The sequence below is a fragment of the Aotus nancymaae genome, unplaced genomic scaffold, assembly GCF_030222135.1.
Source record: "Aotus nancymaae isolate 86718 unplaced genomic scaffold, 86718_ANA_hifiasm-v0.15.2.pri h1tg000016l, whole genome shotgun sequence".
Classification (NCBI taxonomy): domain Eukaryota; kingdom Metazoa; phylum Chordata; class Mammalia; order Primates; family Aotidae; genus Aotus; species Aotus nancymaae.
Genome location: NW_026988428.1, coordinates 37,392,764 through 37,407,850, shown reverse-complemented (window position 1 = coordinate 37,407,850; position 15,087 = coordinate 37,392,764). Strand labels below are relative to the sequence as shown.

At 42.4% G+C, this 15,087-nt stretch overlaps 1 protein-coding gene across 3 annotated transcripts in view; it reads left to right on the top strand.

The window, feature by feature from the left end:
- The first annotated feature begins 534 nt into the window (after positions 1-534).
- The window catches only part of LOC105715874 (cyclic AMP-dependent transcription factor ATF-7), a 116,381-nt gene continuing 101,828 nt past the window's right edge, over positions 535-15,087 (top strand). For 2 of the 3 annotated variants that reach the window (XM_012450340.3, XM_064377162.1), the window contains exon 1: positions 535-644. The gene's annotated coding sequence lies outside the window, so the exon portion shown is untranslated. Of the gene's footprint in view, positions 645-930; positions 977-15,087 lie in introns of those variants that run through there. The other variant, XM_064377163.1, reaches the window with a different exon arrangement.

The following is a 15,087-nucleotide window of genomic DNA, read 5'->3' as shown; positions in this document are numbered from 1 at the left end:
AGGCCGAGGCGGGCGGATCACGAAATCAAGAGGTCGAGACCATCCATCCTGGTGGCCAGTCTCAAATTATTAAAAAAAAAAAAAAAAAGAATAAAATGAGATTGCTAGTCTCATTGTACAGAGACTCAGAGGAGCTTTTCACCCAAGGCAATAGGTCTAGGAAAATGGTAGTGTTATAATTGCTCTGCAGGTGGATTGCTTTGTCCATACATGGACTTCATTTCTAGGGCTAAGGGTATTTTAAATTACTTTGCCGTTAAGGAAGCGATGACTCTGAAAGATAGTAGTAACCACCACTACAGACACCTGTAAAGATCCTCTACTTTTTCCTTTTTTTCCCCCGCTAGACTCTGCAGCCGAACACGTGTGACCTGTGTGTACAGCACTCGCTCAGTCTCCCTCCCTAGCCCTGCCCACAGTAAGCCCGGCCCCTTCTTTTCGTGGAGCCCCGCCTCTCGGCCGCTTTCCAACTTAGCCCCCACGGATCTTGCCCTTCCCCCCGGCCGCACGATTTCTCGCGAGAGTTGAGCGCGCCTGGCCGGACGGGAGGAAAGTATCCGCTCCGCCGAGGGGGGAAAGAAGGAGCTGGAGATAGATTGTAGGACAGAGTGCGGGCAGGCGGGAGGCAACGGAGCTACCAGCCGGTAAGTACTTTTAACATTAGCTAGTTCATGATCTGACGGGAGTCTCCCTTTCAACTCTGGCCAGTCCCAGCGTTCGGGGCTGGGGTCTCCCCTCCCAGTGTGTGTTGGACGGGGGCGCTGAGGCGGTGGCCGGGCCCTGTCTGAGGAAGAGGGTGGGGCATTGGCCGAAGCCGACCAATGGGGGAGAAGGAAGCCTCGATTGGCGGCGATGAGCGCTAATAGGAGATCGCTTTTTCCTTGCCGAGCGCCGCCCCTCTTCTCTCTCTACTCCCGCCTCCTTCCTTTGGGGGGGAAGGCGGGGCCAGAGACTTGAAGTGTGGGGAGAACTTGGGGTAAGTAGCCCCGGGGGGCACAGGGCGTGGCAAGGAGAGGGGAATTGAATCCTGAGGGAACGGTAGTCTAGTGGAGCCTAAAGGAATGATCATAGGATGGGGTGGAATGGGAGAAAGAGGAGGGATACTAAACTAGGTTAGGAACCCAGGGCTTCCCAAAGATTGGGATTAGGAGCTTGGAATTGGAAAAGGGTAATAGGTAGGAGGTAGGAATGAGGAGATGAGAACAAAGATCTTGGTCTGGTGACACAACACCCGTTGGGTTTGACAGGAAAGATAGATAGGGATAGATTATTGGAAATGAGGGTCATGGCATTTCAATTGAATTAATAAAAAGAACATCAGGGACATGATATCAGAGAGAAAGTATGGATTTGGAGAAAATTAAGTGAATGAGTTTAAGAGGACAGTATGGATGAGCTGAGTCTCCATAAGGCATGGCTTCTGGAAGGATATGAGCCTTGAGAGCGATGAGAGAGGTGTTTGGGAAGGAGATGACTGGTATATATATGTCTTTAGCCTAGGTATCAGGTGGTTGCGATATTGATTTAGGGCTTCTGGTGGATATGGCACCCAGACTGGTGACCAGCCTCCAAGATGCTGGCATGGGGGTTGAGAAGGAGAAAAATAGCACTTTCATCATTTCTCTGATTTTCTTTCTCCCTCTCTTCCATTTCCCAAACTCTTGAAACACTGGGATGTGGGCTTGGAACTTAAGCAGTCCAAGTTGGAGCCCCATGGGGACTTATATGTTGCTCTGAATTGCTTGTTATGTTCTCTGACTGGGGTGTTTACAACCCAGGGCACCTCCTACCCAAATTCCCGCGTTGCTACTTTCCTAACTTTAAAAGTTTGTTTTCTACTTAAAAGAGGGTATTTTAGTATCTCTGAGGGTCATGTCATATTAAGTACAGGTGTGTAGGGGGTGTGCAGCGTTTTCTTAGGAAGCTCACACGAGTCCTGTGTTTAAAAATTTTGCAGTAATTTAATTCTTGTAGAGATATCAGTCTTTATGAGCATTCTAAGCAGAAATATACCAAAATGAAGTTTGTTTTGTTAATTGTGGCTTCCCCGGTCATTCTCGAAGAGTTGTCGAATGGGTGGTTGCAGTTCGTTTTAGTTAGTTTATATAATATGTTTTTAAATGGTGTAAATAAAATAGACATGTTATTTCAGGAAAGTGAAAAACGTTCAGTTTTTTCGCTTTGTGTCCACACTCAAAAACTAAAGATAGGCCATAATATCTTAGGCCAAGGGCTGGGGAAATCAAACACAATTTGTACTTAAACATAGAAGATGTAAGGTAAGTGGAGGCTATTGCGAAATGTTAACATGTCTGTAAGAAAAGAAGCTAAAGAAAAGTTTGGCAGCTCTACTAAGTAGTCTTACCAGTTCTTAATTCTGTACAGAAAAGGGACAGGGCTTTGCCCTTTGTTTGATAGTTGTGTATCATTTAATAACAAATTGGACTAATATAGCTAATTAATAACCTCTTTAGTATTACATAGATTTTGCTTTTACGATCCTTCTCTTCTCCTTTTACTTTTGAGAAGTGAAATAATGTCTGAAATACCAGTAAAGCTATTATATGAAGAGAAACCACAGTATGTAGTTGTATTAACCTTTGGTTTTCTGCAACCATTTGAAGCTTTACTCCTTGGCCAAGAAGTTTCCCCTGTAGCACATTGAGACCAATTCAATGCTGACCCTGTAGCATTAACTACTGAGCTGGGTTCTAGTATTTCACGGTAAGAGCATTGCTATTGGACATTCACAACATTTTTCAGTTTGGCTGGCAGCAGCACAAAAAAATACCCCGTGAGAGAGCAGAGTCCCTTGTTTTGGTCTTCTGTCCTAGAATTTGTGATGGCTTTGACTAGGGCACTATTAAACCCAAGATTATTTTTTCCCACTAGTGTTACCATCTAGGAGAAAGCTAGAGTGATAACACTGCTCATCTTTCAACTTGTGGATCGAAGTTGAGTTTCAGTGTTGTAATTTTTAAACACCTTTGTTTACCACGGTTTAAAAATGTTAATAGCTCCACTTACTGTATCTTGTTCTCTTTCCTCTCCTCATTTCCATCCCAAAATGAAAATTGTTTTTTCAACCACTCTTAAACTCCTTCTTTGCCTGGAGTAAAGTCGCTGGTTCTGGCTGAACACAGCTGCTCTGAAGTTCTCAGAAGTTATTGTTTTGTGCATGTCAAGACTGAGTTTTTCCTAGGCCACAGGGAGAGGGAGTTAGTGTTACAGCAGCCTCCTATCCACGTCTGATAAGGAGGAGCCTTCTCCTTGCAAGGAAGTTTTAGGTGGGGCAAATAGAACTCCATGTAAATGTCTAATAAAGCCAGCTCTCTTCTTGAGACTAGTTGGCATACTGGCATGTAATTGTCCCTTATGCCTTGATAAAAGTACTAAAGTTAAGGTACAGATTTTTTTTGAGAAAAACAAATGCAGCATTCATTTAAAAAGAAAAAGCATTCTTTTCTTTTGTTGGTTTCTCAGAAAATGGTCCTATAGTTTTGAAGTTTATGAAAAAGTCTTCTGTCTCTTTAAAACCATGTCAAAATAAATTTTGAGCTTCTCTGACATTTACTCATTTCGACATGTTGCCTTCCCCTAAGAGGCTTTTTTTTTTTTTTTTTTTTTTTTTTTTAGGAAGGATCAAATAAATCCATGATAAGTGAAAACATATCGTATTTGGTATCCTGATGGTTGGTCTTTTAACTTCTGAACGCTCTAAGGAGAAAGTCTCCACTTCATAGATGCCCTGTTCCATTATTGAAGCTTTACTCTCAATAAAGTAAAGCTCCATTATTGAAGCTTTACTTTTAGAACATTTTTTACATTGTGCTGAAGCTCTTTAGTTCTGTTATCTGAAGCCACAATAAATAAATTTAATTCCTTGTTAACATGGTAGTCTTCAAGTATTTCATAACACTTATCTCTTTCATTCTTTTAGAGACAGGGTCTCACTATGTTGCCCAGGCTGGAGTGCAAGTGATGTGATCATAGATCATAGATCATAGATCATTGTAACCTCAAACTCCTGGGCTAAAGTGATACTCTAGTTCTAGCCTCCTGAGTAGCTAGGACTCTTGGTCTCAAGCAGTCCTCCCAGCCTCCAAGTAGCTGGCACCATGGGCACATGCCACCACACCTGGCTAATTTTTAAGTTTTTTGTAGAGATGGGGTCTCCCTACATTGCCCAGGCTCTTCTCAAACTCCTGGGTTCAAGCCATCTCCCTACCTTAGCCTTTCAAAGTGCTGGTATTACAGGAGGCATCTCTTCCTGGGTAATTACCCCAAGTACTTTGAACTCTTTCTTTCTTTTCTTTCTTTTTCTTTCCTTTTTTTTTCCCCGGAGTCTCAAAGTGTCGCCTAGCCTGGAATACAGTGGTGCGATCTCCACTCACTGTAACCTCTGCCTCTTGGGTTCAAGCGATTCTCCTGCCTCAGCTTCCTGAGTATCTGGGATTACAGGCACACACCACCACAGCTAATTTTTGTATTTTTAGTAGAGACTGGGTTTCACCATGTTGGCCCGGATGTCTTGAACTGCTGACCTTGTGATCCACCTGCCTCAGCCTCCCAAAGTGCTGGGATTACAGGCGTGAGCCACCTAGCCTGGCCTCTTTCTTTCTTTCTTTCTTTCTTTTTTCTTTTTTTTTTTTTTGAGACGGAGTCTTGCTGTGTTGCCCAGGCTAGAGTGCAGTGGCACGATCTCAGCTCACTACAACCTCCGCCTTCCACGTTCAAGCGATTCTTGTCCCTTAGCCTCCAGAGTAGTTGGGAGTACAGGCACCCGCCATCCATACCCAGCTAATTTTTATATTTTTTGTAGAGATTGGGTTTCACCATGTTGGCCAGGCTGGTCTTGAACTCTTGACCTCAAGTGATCCGCCTACCTCGGCCTCCCAAAGTTCTGGGATTATAGGCATGAGCCACCGAGCCCAGCCTGAGCTATTTCTTAAGTGACATTTTTAATAAAAGTTCAGGCTCTTCATCAAGTTAGTTACCTGAGTTTATGTTTCCTTATCTAGGTCTGAATTTATTAGATTATATCAGATATAATCTAATAAATACAAACTACAGAGGGAAGCACAGCTTCTATTTTACTGTAATCTATGCCTCTGTTTCTTAAAGCCTAAGATCACATTAGTTTGTGTAGTTGATTTTTTTTTTCCCTTGAGGCAAAATCTTGCTCTGTCATCTTGGTTCACTGCAACCTCCACCTCCCAGGTTCAAGCGGTTCTCCTGCCTCAGTCTCCTGAGTAGCTGGGATTGCTGGCCTGTGCTACCACGCCCAGCTAATTTTTTTGGATTTTTAGTAGAGACAGGGTTTCACCATGTTGGCCAGGCTGGTCTCGAACTCCTGACCCCAAGTGATCCACCCACCTCTGCCTCCTAAAGTGCTAGCATTACAGGCATGAGCCACCATGCCAGGCTGTGTAGTTGATTTTTTAATGTAATTGACAACTTTACGTTTATCCCTGTAATTATCATCTTGTTAATTTGGTTTATTGTTTTAGCTTGATAATGTCATTTCACCTCTTGACCATTTCTCAAATGTTTGTATTATTGATAAATTTGATAAACATGATGCCTATGTTTTTGTTTTAGGTCACTAGTAAACATGTATAAGGATAGAACAATGCTATACAACATGAGTAGACTATCATTATGTTAACATTAATCTATTAATTAGCCTTTTGGGTAAAATTCAGTTGTGAAGCTCACCTGCTGTTTTATATCATCTAACCTTTATTTTCTATGAAATAACAAGGGGTATCCTGTTGAAATCCAAGTACAGTATATTCTGCCTCTGACATCTCTGAACTCCTAGGCTAGTGACGCTGTCAAAAAAGAAAATGAAGTGGCTAGGCGCTGTGGCTCACGCCTGTAATTCCAACACTTTGGGAGGCCGAGGTGGGCGAATTACTTGAGGTCAGGAGTTCGAGACCAGCCTGACCAACATGGAGAAACCTCATCTCTACAAAAAATAGAAAAGTAGCCAGGCGTGATGGTGCATGCCTGTAATCCCAGATACTCAGGAGGCTGAGGCAGGAGAATTGCTTGAACCCAGGAGGCAGAGGTTGCAATGAGCCAAGATCGCACCATTGCACTCTAGCCTGGGCAACAAGAGTGAAACTCTGTCTCAAAAGAAAAAAAGAAAAAGAAATTTGAAGTTATGTGTCAGTTGCTGTTTGGGTATCTTAGGCTACTGTTTATAGATTACTGCATACCTTGTCAGTGGTTCATAAGTGATCTGTTTAATAATTCATTTAGAATCTTTCTGGGAAATAGTATTTCACCAGTCTACAGTTTCTGTACTTGACCTCCCTTACCCTACATTTTTTAAAAATTACAATTTTCTCATTTCCAAGACTTCTAGTTCTGTTTTTTTTTATTTTCAAATAATTATAGAACAATTAACTGTATTTCTTTGTAGTTGCAGGGATTTTTTTGTTGTTATTTTGTTATTGTCTGTCTTTTGGTTGTGGTTTTTTCTTTTCTTTTCTTTTTTTTTGAGATAAGAGTCTTACTCTGTTGCCCAGGCTGGAGTGCAGTGGCATGCACACTGCAACCTCTGTCCTCCAGGTTTAAGCAATTCTCTGGCCTTAGCCTCCCAAGTAGCTGGGATTACAGGCATATGCCACCACACTTGGCTAATTTTTGTATTTTTTTTAATAGAGGTAGGGTTTCACCACGTTGACCTTAAGTGACCCACCCAGCTCGGCCTCCCAAAGTGCTGGGATTACGGGCGTGAGCCACTGTGTCCAGCCATGGTTGGTTTTTTTTGAGACAGGGTCTTCCTCTGTTGCCCAGACTGGAACACAGTGGCACAATCTTGGCTCATACTGCAGCCTCAATCTCCCAGGCTCAAGCAATCCTCCTGCCTCAGCCTCCTGAGTAGCTGGGACTAGAGGCTCATGCCACCATGCCTGGCTAATTTTGTTTATTTTTTGTGGAGGTCTCATCATGTTTCCTAGGGTGGTCTCGAACACCTAGGCTCAAGCAATTCTCTTGCCTTAAGCCTCCCAAAGTGCTGAGATTACAAGTGTGAGCTACTATGCCTGGCCAGATTTTTTGACATTAGATGAAATTCTGTTTCAGAAACTTTCTTTATTTTGAGACAGGGTTTCCCTCTGTCTCCCAGGCTGGAGTGCAGTGGCACCATCTTGGCTCACTGCATTCTTGGCCTGGGCTCAAGCGATTCTCCTGCCTCAGCCTCCTAAGTAGCTAGGACTACAGGTGCACACTACTGTGCCTGTTTAATTTTTGTATTTTTTGTAGAGACAGGTTTCTCACGTTGCCTAGGCTAGTCTTGAACTCAGCTCAGGTGGTCTGTCTGCTTTGGCCTCCCAGAGTGCTGGGATTACAGGCTGAGACACTGTGCCAGCTTGTTTTGGAAATTTTTTTTTTTTTTTTTTTTTCTTTGAGATGGAGTCTTGCTCTGTCTCCCAGGCTGCAGTGCAGTGGCACAGTCTCAGCTCTCTGCAACCTCTGCCTCCCAGGTTCAAACACTTCTCTGCCTCAGCCTCTCGAGTAGCTGGGACTACAGGCATATGCCAACCATGTCCAGCTAATTTTTGTATTTTTAGTAGAGACGCAGTTTCACCATGTTACAGGGTGGTCTCAAACTCCTGGCCTCAAGTGATGCGCCCGCCTTGGCTTCCTGAAGTGTTAGGATTACAGGCATGAGCTACTGCACATGTCCTGGAAACTCTTAGAAGGAAATTTTATTCCCTGGACATTTTAACTTAGAAATGAAAAAGTTAAACTACTCTCCAAAGAACAATTGTATTGTAGTTTTCCTATAATATTGACATCTCCAATTTAGATGTAACTTTTCATTTCCTTTTTTTTTTTCTTTCGGAGACAGAATCTTGCTGTGTCACCCAGGCTGGAGTGCAGTGGTGCAATCTTGGCTCACTGCAACCTCCACCTCCCAGGATCAAGCAATTCTTATGCCTCAGCCTCCTGAGTAGCTGGGACTACAGGCTCCCACCACCACTCCCAGCTATCTTTATGTGTTTTAGTAGAGGTGGGGTTTCACCATGTTGCCCAGGGTGGTCTCAAACTCCTGAGCTCATGCAACTCAGGCAATCCACCTGCCTTGGCCTTCCAAAGTGCTGGGATTACAGGTGAGAACCACTGCATCTGGCCCTAACTTTTCATTTTCTGTTTGGAATATAACCCTATACCAACTGTAAACACACAAACACACACACACACGCACGCACAATTGTCATTTGTAATTGTAGTTTATTGGCAAGGATGGTCTAAGTTTACCAGCCTATGTGCTGTAGGTGAAGGGTGCTACAAATGAAATAGAACTTCAGAAGACATCTCTAGGGATTAAAGACTTTACATTGGCAGCCAATAAGTTTCCTGCTTGTTAATTTTAGACCTGACAGTTGAATTTATGTTTGAGCAATTTTAGCTGATAAATGCATTTTTAAAGTACCTTCCTCTTTTGGCATTTTAGTTTTTACTTTCATTTTTAAAAAGTTGCAAATTGTAAATAAATGTGCACGTTAAATTAGCATGCTACTAGTCAGGGAAACAATGCATTTTCTTTTGATACCTTCTCATCTATCTGATAGTATTAGTTATGATTTCTCCTGGAAAGCAGAAGGATGGACTTGATGACCCCTCAAGGTCCTTTTCAGGCCAGACATTCATAAATAGAAATTAAGATCAAGGAACTTACTCTTGAAGAATCAGGAAGAAAAATAGACTGTAAAGAAAATAAAATTGAAATGTTTCTATTAACCCAGTGGGAATGGATAAACACAAGTAAGGAGCATAAATGACCAGAAATAATAACTCCTTTGAGCTAAAAACAAAACAAAAATCAACAACAACAAATATTTTGCATTGGGATCATTTTATATCTTAAAAATATTTTATCATGACATTTTCTCTTCGACATTTCCCTGGTGGACACTTTGTGTTGAAAGAATGTTGGGTTTTGTTCCTGTTAAATCATAGTATTTTGTTTCCTTCCTTTCTCCTTTGTCCTTTTGTTTAAAAACTTTGTTTTGTTTTTTTTTTTTTGGTCTTCTGTATAATGTACTGACTGCCTGTATACAATGGAGCAAAATTCAATTCAATTTTGAAAGTATTTGCTGTATCCTTGGAAATGAAGGATGAATGTTACAATTCAGGAAAGGTTGTATGAAAAGATAAACTTGTATAAAAAGATAAGCTTTTAAAACTTTGTAGGCAAACATTTAAGGTTCCCAACCAAAGCAAAGGTAAGTTAGTATAGTAATCTCTCGCTCTTTTTTTTTTAATTTAAAAAAATGTTTTTTTGAGACATGGTCTTGCTCTGTCACCCAGGCTGGAGTGCAGTGGCACGATCTCAGCTCACTGCACCCTCTGCCTCCTGGTTACAAGCAATTCTTCTGCCTCAGCCTCCCAAGTAGCTGGGATTACAGGTGCCTGCCACCATGCCTGGCTAATTTTTGTGTTTTTAGTATAGATGGGGTTTCAACCATGTTGGCCAGGCTGATCTCGAACTCCTGACCTGAAATGATCCACCCACCTTGACCTCTCAAAGTGTTGGGATTACAGGTGTGAGCCACTGCGCCTGGCCTAGTATAGTAGTTTTAAGGACATAAGAATACGTAAGCGTTGGCCAGACACAGTAGCTCACACCTGTTGTCCTAGCACTTTGGGAGGCTTGGGCCCAGGCCAGCCTGGGCAATGAAACACTGTCTCTACAAAAATTACAAAAATTGGCCGACTGTGGTAACACATATCTGTAGCCCCAGCTACTTGGGAGGCTGAAGTGGAGGATTGCTTCAGCCCAGGAAGCAGAGGTTGCAGCAAGCCGAGATCGCACCACTGGACGCCAGGCTGGGCAACAGAGTGATACCCTGTCTCAAAGAAGGAAAGAACACGTAAGTTTGCAGCAAAAGTCATTGCAGACTCTTGATTTCAGGTTGTTAGCTTAGCTTTTTCTCACTCTGTTGCCCAGGCTTGGAATACAGTAGCACAATCTTAGCTCACTATAATCTCCGCCTCCCAGTTTCAAGCGATTCTCCTGCCTCAGCCTCCTGAATAGCTGAGATTACAGGCACGCACCACCACTCCTGGCCAATTTTTTGTATTTTAGTAGAGATGGAGTTTCGCTGTGTTGCCCAGGCTGGTCTTGAACTCCTGAGCTCAGGCAATCCGCCCGGCTTAGCCTCCCAAACTGCTGGGATTACAGGTGTGAGCCTCTGTGCCTGGCCATACTTTTTCTCATCTTTTGGCAATTTTAATCCTTGATGTTCCCCTACATTTGAAACCAGAATGTGCATAAAGTTTCTCTTTTTTGGTTCAATACTGCGTCTCTTCTTAATAAATATCATGAAAGTCTATTTATGAAAGTGTAGGTTGGGTGAAGTGGCCCACACATGTAATCTCAACACTTTGGGAGGCTGAGATGGGCAGATTGCTTGGAGTTCGAGACGAGCCTGAGCAACACAGTGAGACCCCGTCTCTACAAAAAATTTAAAATTAGCTGGGCTTGGTGGTGCACACCTGTAGTCCCAGCTACTTGGGAGCCCAAGGTGGGAGGATTACTTGAGCCTGGGAGGTGGAGGTTTCAGTGAGCTGAGATCTCACCACTGCACTCTAGCCTGGGTGACAGAGTGAGATCCTGGCTCAGAAGAACCCAGAACCAAACTAACAGGAGCCAGGATTTAGCTTAGAAAGTTATTTCATGAGCTTATGGCATGGACATCTGTAGTAACAGTGTTTTGCTACAGCCCCACCTTCTCACAAAATGCAACTTGCTTCCTTTGAGTGGAATTGCTTACTGTTTTCTCCTGATTTGGTAGATTGCTTCCTTTTGCTGTAGTAGACGGAGCCCGGCTAGCAATATTTTCTTTAACTTATTTTTTAAAGTTTTGGTCAAGCAGTAGTTTGCATACATGTTTGGGGCTGGTGAGAGTGAATCGGTGAGCATTGGAATACCCCCAAATAGATCACTGTTGCAAATATGTGGACAGACTTAGGAAATACATGTTTTTTTTTGTTTTGTTTTTGAGACGGAGTCCCACCCTGTCACCCAGGCCGGAGTGTAATGGCACGATCTCAGCTCACTGCAACCTCCAACTCCTGGGTTTAAGCAATTCTCTGGCCTCAGCCTCCTAAGTAACTGGGATCACAGGTGACCACCACAACACTTGGCTAATTTTTTTGTATTTTTTTTAAGTCGAGATGGGGTTTCTCCATGTTGACTAGGCTGGTCTCGAACTCCTGACCTCAAGTGATCTGCCCATCTCGGCCTCTCAAAGTGCTGGGATTACAGATGTGAGCCACCACACCCAGCTGGAAATAAATATTTTTTCCTGAGAACTTCTAAGTGTCTCAATGATTGTCATTGTGGGATAGTGCAGCTATTTCCTACTCAGAACCAATCTTATATTTTAATATTAAAGTCTGTCAGGATTTTTGTTGTTTGTAGCCTATTTAAGATTTTTAATTGGTCCTTTAAATTAGAAGATAATTTTAAAAAATCGGTGTTTTGGGGTTGATAACTTTTGGCTTATTGTTTTGAGGATCATACTTAATCTGAAAATGAACGGAAAAAAACAAAATTTTTTGTTTGTTTTTTGTTCAGCATCCTATCCGTTTCCAGGGGTTTTTCAACTTCTAAAATGCACATTGAGGCCAAACATAGATAAATACAATGTTCTCTAGTTATTTCTAACTTTGCTTCCTGCTGTCAGTTTAGCAAGTTGTTGCTTTTTTTTTTTTTTTGCTTTATTAATCTTTCTGGGGAATAGCCCAAAATAGTCCTTGAATCCTCTGAAAGCCTAGAGAGCGTTAAAAAAAACTTCAAGTAGTTGCCTGTATAAAGCTGCTTCCAGATAGGTTCTAAGCTTTGGCCATATGTTGCCTAACTTGTGATTCAGCCTAATTCTCACCCTCATCTGTTTTCAGTCATTTGCTGCAGAACTATTTGGTCCATTTAAGCTGGCTCCTCTCTTTGAAACCTGTTTCTGCGTGTCTGAGCTTGAAATCCAGAAATTAATTTCAGCCTTTGTTTGATCAAACTAGGGCCCTCTACTGTTTGTGTATTTCTTAAAGCAGTGGATCTCAAACTTTTTGATCTCAGAACTCACCCCATAATACTCTTAAAAATTATTGAGGGCCAGGCACAGTGGTTCAGACCTGTAATCCCAGCACTTTTGGGGGCTTAGGTGGGGGTGGGAGGGTTGCTTGAGTCCAGGAGTTTGAGACTAGCCTAGGTAATATAGTGAGACTGTGTGTCTACAAAAATTTTAAAAATTAGCTGACCTTGTTGGTGCACTCCTGTAGTCCCAGCTACTCAGGAGGCATAGGTAGGAGGATCACCTAAGCCAGGGAGGCAGCGGTGAGCTGAGATTGTGTGCTGCACTCCAGTTTGGGCAACAGAGTGAGACCCTGTCTCCAAAAAAAAAAAAAAAATGTATTGAGGACTCCAAAGAGCATTTGTTTATCTGGATTATATCTGTTGATATTTAGTATATTAGCAATTAAGAGATAAATTTTAAAAATATTTATTTATTTTAAAATAAGAACAAATCTATATCATGTTAACATAAATAAATATATCTATAGTTTTAAAAAGAATTTGGGGAAAGAACTTCAAATCTCTTTAATGTCTGGCTAAACAGGAAACAGCTGGATTCTCATATCTGCTTCTGCATTCAATCTGTTAAGATATGTCATTTTGGTTTAAGTATATGAAGAAAATTATGTAATGGGAAAAGAAAAGATTATTTTCGGGTAATTGTATATAGTCTTCTTTGGTATTACACCAAAATCTGAAAAGGGTTAGTTTCATAAAGGTTGGCTGTGGTATAGAATTTGAAACCACATCTGTGAACTTTTTCGTACTGTTACATTAAAATGCATTGGCTCAGGACAAACAGCCACTATGCCCTGCTAATTTTTGTAGATTTAGTAGAGACAGGGTTTCACAATTATGGCCCAGATGGTCCTGAACTCCTGGCTGCAGGTGATCTGTCTACCTCAGCTTCCCAAAGTGCTGAGATTACAGGCATGAGTAATCTCATGCCTGTACCCAACCAGCCACTGTGCCCAGCCTAGCTAGCTCTTTAAATAGATCTTTTACTTACAAATGATTTTAACCTTCCTGAATCCCTTGAAAGATCTGTAGGGATCCCTGGAGCCCACTTTGAGAACTATTGTCTTATAGTGCCAACCTTGAAAAATGCAGCTATCAGGCACAGTGGCTCACGCCTGTAATTTGAGCGGCTGAGGTAGGTGGATCACGAGGTCAGGAGATCAAGACCATCCTGGCCAACATGTTGAAACTCCATCTCTACCAAAAATATAAAAATTAGCCAGGCGTTGTGGCGCACGCCTGTAGTCCCAGCTACTCAGGAGACTGAGACAGGAGAATCACTTGAACCCAAGAGGTGGAGGTTGCAATGAGCTGAGATCGCACCACTGCACTCCAGCCTGGCAGCAGAGTGAGACTCTGTCTTAAAAAAGAAAAGAAAAGAAAAATCCAGCTGTCAGGCACAGTGGCTCACGCCTGTAATTCCAGCACTTGAGAGGCTGAGGACGGAGGATTGCTTGAGGTCAGGAGTTCGAGACCAGCCTGGCCACTATGGTGAAACCCCATCTCTACTAAAAATAGAAAAATTAGCTGGGTGTGGTGGTGCATGCCTGTAGCCCCAGCTGGTCGGGAGGCTAAGATGGGAGAATCGCTGGAACCTAGGAGGCAGAGGTTGCAGTGAGCCAAGATGGTGCCACTGCACTCCAGCCTGGGTGACAGAGTGAGACTCCTTCTCAAAAAAAATAAAAAAGAAAAGAAATGTAGCTGTTTTCCTATAATTTTCACTTGTCACAATATATTCTTTCTGATTTTTTTTCAACCATTGAAAAATGTAAAAACTGGCGGGACATGGTGGCCCATACCTGTAATCCCAGCACTTTGGGAAGCTGAGGTGGGCAGATCACTTGAGGCCAGGAGTTTGAAACCAACCTGGCCAACACAGTGAAAACTTGTCTCTACTAAAAATCAAAAAAATTACCTGGACGTGGTGGCACACGCCTGTAGTCCCAGTTACTTGGGAGGCTAAGGAGTAATAATCGCTTGAACCCGGGAGGCAGAGGGTTGCAGTGAGCTAAGATCACGCCACTGTACTCCAGCCTGGGCAACAACAGAGTGAGACTCTGTCCCAAAAAAAAAAAAAGAAAAGAAAAGAAAAGAAAAAGAAAAATGTAAAAATGTAAAACCTCTTCTTAGCTTGTGGCCCATCAGTTGAAGTTTGCTAACTCTTGGTATATGCTATAAAAGGATTATGAATTTTAAAATAATTATAATAAAATATGCTTAATGTTAAAAATATGAGTATTAGCTGGGCATGATGGCTCACCCCTGCAATCCCAGCACTTTGGGAGGCCAAGGCAGGAGGATCGCCTGAGCCCAGGAAGTTTGTTGTTGTTGTTGTTGTTGTTTTTAAAGACGGTATTTCACCATGTTGGTCAGGATGGTCTTGAACTCCCAACCTCAGGTGATCTGCCCACCTTGGCCTCCAAAGTACTTGGATTACAGGCGTGAGCCACCACGCCCAGCAGAGCCCAGGAAGTTGAGGCTGCAGTGAACTGTGATCATGCCACTGTACTCCAGCCTGGGTAACAATGAAACCTCGTCTCAAAACAAAAAAACCCACCAAAAAACCAAACTGGGAAAGTCACTTAATTTTCCTAAATAAAATGATACCCCAGAACATGTAGCCCCTCAAATTCATGTTTCAGGACATTCATTTACATAATGAGCATATGTAACATGTTTATATATATTTAGCATATATAACAGTACCTGTTATGTTCTGAAGTGTTGGTAAAACATGATTCAGTTGTAACTAGACAACTTTCAGGGATAATAAAAAGATGTGGTCTCCATTCTTGTATCTTTCTTTTTTTTTTTTTTTTTGAGACGGAGTCTCACTCTGTTGCCGAGGCTGGAGTGCAGTGGCATGATCTCGGCTCACTGCAAACTCTGCCTTCTGGGTTCAAGAGATTCTCCCACCTGAGCCTCCCAAGTAGCTGGGATTACAGGCCCCCGCCATGACACCCAGCTAATTTTTG